Source organism: Capsicum annuum, chromosome 9, assembly GCF_002878395.1.
Source record: "Capsicum annuum cultivar UCD-10X-F1 chromosome 9, UCD10Xv1.1, whole genome shotgun sequence".
Lineage (NCBI taxonomy): Eukaryota > Viridiplantae > Streptophyta > Magnoliopsida > Solanales > Solanaceae > Capsicum > Capsicum annuum.
The window spans coordinates 94250294-94259741 of record NC_061119.1 but is presented as its reverse complement, the minus strand read 5'-3'; positions in this window follow the sequence as shown (position 1 = coordinate 94259741).

Genomic DNA, 9448 nt, shown 5'->3' with positions numbered 1-9448 from the left:
ACTGAATGCTACTGCTACTGCTGATCTGGAGCTCGTATCTGTGAACCTATGGTGTAACGTGAAAAAAAGCACCATAGAGCATATACATTAGTACAACTAGGAGTACTGAGTATACCAGTGAGGTAGGCTAAATGCAAGAGGGTTTACATTCATGAACGATGCTAACTGAATGACTGATATGAACGTAAGAATGCAAATATGCATACATAGTAATTGAGATCGTGATTACGTGATATCTAGATCTGGACACTAATACATGATCTACTGATATCTAGAATGAAAAATACTGAAATTCTGATAACATAGATGACTGTGTTTGATAGTCCTGAATCTAATAGAACTATTTGTGTTCCGTTCTGTAACTAAATTAACTGTATATGACAGTCCTGAATCTAATGGAACTATCTAAGTTCTTAAACTGAGACAGGGACTGAAACTGTAGGAGGTAGTTGTTTGACCGACATACCCCAATAATGCATATAGCTAAGTTGGGGTCCAATCTCTGCCCCAACTGGAAGGGTGTCAATACCGCGCCACTGGCAAGGATAGCTGTAAGGGACCCTTAGCTGGCAGGTGCCCAAAATGAGAATGGTGGGAACCCTAAACTAACGATTAATCCACCTCATCAACCCTAATTTGACAGGTTAAGATGTCGCAACTTACGTTGGCTACATAGTTCTGGAATACAAGGATGATTACTAAGAATCACACCGTAAGCTGGTAGGTGAGTTCCCATCCTTAGGTTCACTCGGTGCAAACTTCTAAACCCATCTAAAATGACTTAAGATGATTTAACTGATAGTACATGGACTGAGTAACTGACTTCCATTGATTAACGAAATAGTACTACTATCTGGGAATTAACGAGATCATGAGATTTCTAAGGTTTCTTGAGTCACATGACCGACTGAGTTCTATAGATCATGGCTTGACTAAGATTATCATGATAATATGACATGGCTCTAGGCACAGCTATATTTTTCAGGTACAAGTACCCCCAGAACTTGATGGAAGGAAACTGGTACACATGACTAACTTGATCGTAAGAGTAGAGTTCATAATTTACGATATCATAAGTAGGGGATTTCACACTAAACATAGTTCTCAACATCTTATACATGGAAGGGAAATTCATACAACGTGTATATACTTGCATAGCTTCAATATCATGGTTAATCCATATCACAACAACAACTCATATCACTCACATGGAATTCATGGAAAATCGTAAAGCATAGAGCATGGACTTGTCATTTAAGCACTATTAAATCATGGGACATGAATTCTATCATCCTAGGCATATTATCAAACACTTTTCATGCATTTCTTTAGCTTAAGTGTGTTCATGAATTTCACAATATTAAGGCATATAAAGATCATGGGTTTCAACTAACAAACACATATACTTTATGAAAATACCTTTAGATATAATCATGAAACTTAAACAACAATCATCAACATGTACATGCTCATATCACAATAAGACAATCACAAAATAATATTTAAAATATGGTTCTTGAGCTCTATGAATGAAATGGATCCATAGATGAACACTACGCATACTTGACTCAAGGTTCTTGATGTTTTTTAACTTGAAGGATTTGAAATCCTGTTATTTTTTTTGAAGAAGATTGGATCTCTTTCTTGGAAATTAAATTTAGAGAGAAACCCTAGTTTTTGTTTGTGAAATAATAATAAGCAAAATAGCTGAATCCGAAGTCATCTAGGTATATATAAGCGAGTGGTAAGTGACCAAAATACCCCTGTTCAAATGGCCTAGAAACAAACTGAACATGGCGTATGATGACCTGACTGATGGTCCGTCAAAAACTTGATGGTCTGTCATTTCGACTGTCATACGTGGACCAGAAATAGGGTTCACTGGATAAGAGCTAATGGCCTGGATGACGGTTCATCAAAAAATCTGATGGTCTGTCTACTCGTCCGTTAATCCTTATCCAGAACGTACCTCTACTACCTTGGCTGTGACGGTCAAAGTGGTGGTCCATCACTTTTTTGGTGGTCCGTCAACTTGGACGTCGCACCTGGGTCTTTCGGTCAGTTCTGAGTAAAACATCCATAACTTCCTCATCTGGGGTCGAATTTGGACAAAATTGGTATCGTTAGAAAGCTAACTCAATTTCCCACATGATAGAAAGTAGAACTATCAAAAATACCATAGGTACAAAAATATATTTGTATTTCAAACCAAGTACTAGCTCCTTGAGATGATTTCTAGCTAAGAATAAGCGCGGGTATTACAACTATAAACACTTTGTTCACACATAATTATACAATAATGCCATTAGGAACTCATTATAAGTATTAGAATTCATCGAGATCGTCTAGATAAACACCTAGGTCAAGCTTGTAACACTAGTTTTCTTATTTTAATTCTAAGTGACCCAATTAGGTACAAACTTATTTAAAAGATACCATAAACATTGTACTCAAATACTTAAAGACTTAGATGCTCAATTATATCATCATTAAATTATTAAGCACACAAGGTGTCCTCAAAACAAAGCTAAATAAGCACAGATAACAATCTCAGATCAGTTACAACGAGCTTAAAGAGATCCTTCTTGCAACCCAAGGAAATTGGAGTAGGATACCACATTGGTTTCGAACCAAATAAAAATCCTGATGCCATTTATTTTATGCTATCATATTATATTCTGCATCTTGAATGTTTATTTAAAGGCTAATAATTATTCACAGGCAGTCTCATCATCAGTTGACTGGGTACAGACAATAGTCGACTAGCTAAATTTTAAAAATTTACAGTTCACCCTCCCCCTGGCCCCTCTTATAATTTCATCCACGAGAGCTCCTACCTCTACCTCTAGTACCCATGGAACCATTATCACCACCCCTGCCACTCTGTGAACCACCTTTCACTGCAGAAATTAAAGTATGATAAAGCTAAAGCTGAGAACCTTGCTTAGTGGGTCTAAATGCATGTGAGGTAATTGTTGGCCACATGGACAAACTTATCACATACATAACATAGTCTATGACTCAACTCCATATAAGGAAATAAGGATGGACTAGAATGACCACCCTGTCCTGAAAAACTAACCTTAGAACCTCCACTTACATGACCTCATACCTCACTACCAGAAGCCTCAAAACTTAAAGTTCTACTACCTACTACCAGAAATGTAGCCTAAATTATCCTACCATGATAACCATGGGAACCTCTACTATAGAAATATCTACCTCAAGAGGTATGTCTACTAAACTCACCATGATGACACACCTTCTTGTTGCCTCCCAAAGTATCCTGAATAATAGACTTGGTCATCCTGGTATGCTCAATAACACTTTGAAAGAAAGCCACTGAAAATATGACTTGAGCCATAGACAACTGATAAGTACCATCCTACCCTTTAAGAACTTTTGAATCCTCTTAAACTCGATGGAGATGTTAGTGGCTGAATACATAGAAAGTTTGGAAATAAGCTTAATACTCAGCAATAGTCATTGGTCCCTGTTCCAAGTGATAAAACTCATCATGTGTCAGAACTCTAAAACTATATGGCACAAATCTCTCTAAGAAGGACTCAAAAAAATAACTCTAAATCATAGAAGTTGAACCTAAAGGTCTACATCTATCAAATGACCTTCACTAATCCTTAGTTGTATGTGTAAGTTGATAGGTAGTATAAGCAACTCCATGAGACTCAAGGGATCTAAGATTGTGTAACTTCTCCTAGCAATTAGTTAAGAACTCATCAGTGTACTCGCCAATAGCTTCACTAAAATTGGGTGGACCCAAGTGATCAAACCTCCCAAATTTCTTTTAATCATTAGAAGACGTTACTGTACCCAAAGTAGCTAGAACAATAGTGAGTTTGGTAGGTAATAAATCTGCACTTAGGGGTACCACAGATGACGGTTTTACCCCAGAAAGAGGAATACTATAAAAAGACATCAAAATTGAAAGTGGTACATCACTCAAATTTTGACAAATACCAGGTAGACTCAATAGAACACCCTCCAAGAATTATTGTCACAAGTCAAAAGCATCTAATATAACTGAAAAGGTACTAAAAATATATCTCTATCTTCAAAAGTAAGTAAACACATAAAGGTAATAAGATATGGTACAAAAATAAGTCCTAAACTTTGTAGCATATTAGTGCCTCAAAGATTCATCCAACCTTGCACGAATCAAATATTATGTGTTGTACTCATACCTGGACCTACACCAAAAAGGCACAATACGATGAGTATGGGCCCACTTGTACGTAGTAGGTATCATAGGTCGACTTAGCAAATAGTAAATAAGATAAGAAAAATACACTATGAGCATGCAACCTGTAAGCTAAAAGTCCAAATGATAGCTCACACCATCTCAACTAACACAGAAACTACACACAAGTCAAGAAAACTAAGGAATAACGAACAAGATATGTCTTTAATATGACGCAACACAATATGGATAAGATGAAAGATGAATGTCATTGCATGACTTTCTATGGACATCCACCAAGCTTATAGGTACCAAGTAGGACCCATAGGGGGTTCACAACTCATATTACTATATCTTATATATCAATCTCAACTCATCTTACCTCTTCAACTTATGTTCACGGAGAGGATTTTCATAAAAGTATCTCATTTTCATTCAAAAATCATGTTCGTCAATGGTAACAATATCTCATGAATATATAAAGATTGATGAGGATATAATGCTTTCACTCAGTCTAAAATAAGGATATCCAATCCAACCAATATGTAAGTACATATAAGTGATCCCAGAAATCAACTTAATATATCAAAAATTCATGAATATTAACTCAAAATTTGGCACCATTAGAAATGCATAAAAAACATTATTTATATCATATCAACCCCTAGCTCGGGTATAACTACCATGATAAAGTTAAGTGATATTCAAATACGACCTATATTAACAAATTAAGCTCCCACACTAGACATTACATTGAGAATAAAGGAGTATAAATGCACATATAAGGTCAATGATATCAAATAAAGTCCCCCCCCCCCCCCCCCGATCAACACACAATATTAGATTTTAAAAGTCAACAACAATTGGATATAAGCCCTGACACGGACACACAATAGTAAAAATAGCCTCAAAATAGAAACCACATAGCTATTTTTCTCAAATCATGATATGTTTTACTTTAATATTAACTACTCAACTCAATTTGAAAGAGTTAAGCCATAACCTACCTCAAAATAATAAAAATTCAGTCCAAAGTGCTTCAACATGGAGCCTTTTTTCTTATGCACGACCTCAAAATCAACTACAACATTTAAAAATAGCATCTATATGTTAAAAGAAACCAACAATACCCATATTTCCCATAACTGAATTAGGTCCAAAAGGGACTTAAGTTTCAAAACAAAAGGACAAATATTAAAAAAAAAATTCAAAAACATATTCCTCAAGGTTATAGGAGTCTACAGGTGCAAACCCATGCAAAAATAAGTTTAAAATAAGATGAAAATCAAAGAAAAATCCTTTTTAAACCTTACTTGCAAAACCGTCAATTATTTTATTTTGAAATCATGATTTATAAGTGTCTTGGAATATAAATTCAATGAAAAATAATAGGAATAAGATTTTGGAAGTTGACAGGCTTGACAAATGTGGAGACACACCTACAATATTGTATAAGGTGGTAGACTTATCTACGTCTTTAGTGGCTATGGTATAGAAAAGGACCAACCAGTATATTAAAAGGAAATGTTTCACATTCTATGTTCCTAATCATGTTATAATAAATATTCTATGTAGTTAAATAGGCACCTCTTAATCAAAATTTACAAATTATAAACAAGAAGGAATGAGATTTGTTCACTAACAATTATAGAGATATTGGTTATTATATTATGTTAGAAATTAAAAATTAGAAGAATTTACATTTTTTTTGTTAAATGAATATGAGGGGGGGTACTTGTAGTACTAGATAATATTTGTTGAAATGATATTCCATAGCATTCCTTAGTTATTTTTTTTTAACCTTATTAATTCTTCTATATTATTTTAAGGCATACTATATGCTCCATATTTCTAGTTTTTATGTAGTCGAGTAGATTCTTTTTCATAAGTATTTCTATTAATCTTATTTTCTCCATATATTTTCTTCAATATTCTAAATATTCATAATTTATCATTTTAGTCTGAGTAATACCAATCTGAAAATAATATCTACCATCAAAATCTATATTTTCTAAATCTTGTTCTATCCATTCAGTATTTAGTAACTCATCTTCAAAATCAAATATCTTTTCCCATATGAGTTTTCTTATATTTATTATTTCTATATCCTTAAGTATATACAAAATAAATATCTTGACCCTATCTATCACTTCATTAAATAAGTAGTTAGTCATTTTATTTCATATGATGCTTATTTCAAAATATTCCCTTCAATCATATGCATAACAAAATATGGTCATCTTTGATCACTATGTACTAGATTATCCTTAGATAATTATGCTCCTCTATCACTATTATCATGGTACATTTGGATACTTCTTCCCTAAACAACGCCTCAACTCTGGTTACTGCCCTATCACGGCTTCTCTTCCTTACTGGTTTCACTTTTAGGATGGCATAGTTCTGGGAAGTTTTCTCCTTTTTCTCTTTGCTAATAAACTTCAAAATATATTATCCTTTGAATAATTCTACTATATAGTAACTGACATGAACTTATTTTATTATATCATGATTATCAGAAATTTATGAATTTAGCTATTCATAATTATAAATGAAAATACCTATTTTTGTAGGTTTGATGATTCTGACATTTGATTTTTCACAGTTGAGTATAAAACTGAATATCTTATTAAATATTTGAGAGATTTTTTATTGTATACAAGGAGGCTTGCTTTTCGGGTAGAAAGTCCTACCTTAGATCTGCCAACGGCTCTTCTATTTATAATCTCTAAAAGATAAAAAACGTGTAAACTACTATTTCTAACTTTATACCTCTCTCCTTTTTATAAAAGTAATGAAAATCTTAAAGTTTATTTCTATTCTACATTCGTCAAAAAGACAAAACTAATAATGGCACTTGCCAAAAAAGTCAAAACTAATAAAGGCTTATACATTAATTTACATTTTTATTCAAAAAGGCTATTGACATGTCACTTTCATAGCTTTTAATATCTTTACTCCTTGTTTATCTCTTCATTGCTCTGTTGTTTTCTATCTTTTGTCTGTCTTCCAGCTGGCGTTCTTATCTTCTTTTATTCTAGTTGAACTTTTGGGATCACATTATTTTCTCTATTGCATTTTGAGCATAGCTGGTCTGAATATTCATGTCCTATTAATTTACAATATCTTGTCAGTAACTCTTCTGAAATAAATTTCTTCTTAACTGTTTATATGGTTGGTTATTTTTCTGGATTGAGTAATGTCAAAATCCATCTTTGGACTTCTTCCATATCTGACTGCCATAGCTCCCTTGAATTTGAATAGATCATTAGTTAGTCTCACGAATAATAACTCCAAATTAGGTTTCCATTAAGATAGTTATTTGCTAGCTCCTGAAAATTATAGATATTCTAATGATTTGTTTATTTGCATAAAAATTAGGTATCTCAACTTTTGGTATCTCTGATTGTTGCCCAATGTCTTCTGGTATAATCATATCTCTGGTTAATTCAATTTTCAAAACTTGTATAACTGGTTTTATTTCATCATATAATATCTCAGCTAGTGCGGTATAAAACTTTATCAAAAATAGGTTACCTTTGGTTATTTTCTTATAAGTAGTGAATGCTTTGTATATTTCTGGTTTAGTTTTTAGTTTATTTCCGTCTTGAGTATATACAGTATTCAGTAGTCTATAACTGAAACATGTTCTAACTAGGTTTGGATTGGTTTTTGGTAGTGTGATTAACTTGTTGTATCCTTGTAGTTTTTGGGTTATATAGTCTGTGTTTGGTTCTTGGATATTTGTAGCTCTGGGTTTAAGATTAGAGTAAGTTTGTATTTTGTGGATGTTTTCTATGTATAATCTAGTTATATGATTATATTTTTTTTGTCTTGGTTCAAACTTTCTAGATATGTGGTAGTTTGTAGAGGTATAATAGAGGGTCTTTTGGTATTTTTGGTATAAATGGTTTTTCAAATATCTTATTCATATTTAATCCTTGTCTATTAACTCCTTTGCTTGTACCTGCAGACATTGATTGATAAATATTATGGGTTTTATGGAGTGTCGCAACGTCTCCTTTTAGCTCTGGAATTTTGATGTCTTCCAATCGATATAGCTCTGCATTTTTATAGTCATGTGGCTGACTTGTAGCTTTAGACTTCAGTTTACCTTCATTAGTCTTTAGCTTTTCTACCTCATTGCCCATACAGTCCACTTTCAGTGAAAGCATAGTTAGGGTTTTGAGTATCTCTTCTAATGTATCATTTTCTATTATATCAGTCTGTGTAGCTTTGTCTTGATATGTAATCTGCAATAACGTTCTTGTTAGTACTGATTATTTCAACTGTAAATGTAAAATTCAATATATTTAATACCAATCTCCGTATTTCTTTTGTTGTTACTAAATTTTGTATTTTCTTAGTTAGCCACCATCGTACCTCTGAATTATATGTTCGTACAATAAATTTGTTATATTCAATATATGGTTCAAATGCTAATAAACAATTTTATAATAAACATAAGTCTTTTCTATTTATTTCCCATTTTATTTCTGTTTCGTTAAACGTTCCTGATTAATATCTACAATGATGTTCTAATTTTTCATTTTCATACATGTATTTGAGTACTCCTCCGTAGTTGTGCTCACTCGCCTCTGCTTTTACTATGTATTTAAAATTTTTGTTTTCATCAAAAAATTGTAATTTTGGTAGGTTTTTATAAAGTATCTTTATTTTTTGCACTTTTTTTTATCTTCTTCACTATAATTATATTCTACATCCTTTTTAAATTTTTTCTATAATGGTTTTAAATTTCTGCTAATTTTGGTATGTATTCTCTTACTTGATTTACTAATCCTAAAAATGATTGTAATTTTTTTTATCTCTAATTCTTTTTTTTTTATTTATTATTTTTTGTACTATATGGTATTTTATTTTTACTTCATTTTTATCTGTTTGTATTCCTAAAAATTCTATCTAGTTTTTCATTATTTCTGTCTTCTTTTCACTTAAGCGTATTCCTGAATTGTCTATTATATTTATAAATTATTCTAATAATTTTAGGTGTTCTTCTTTAGTTTTTGAATATAGCAATATATCGTCTATGTATACTATACAATTAGGTAATTATTTGAAATAATTATCCATAAAATGTCGATATCTACCTGGTGCATTTTTATATCCAAATGGTAGTACATTCCATTCATAAAATCCTTATGGTACTGTGAATGCAGTTAATTTTTTAGATTCTTCTTCTAATTTTAAATGGTAAAATCCTGATTTACAATCAAATTTGCTGAAATAATT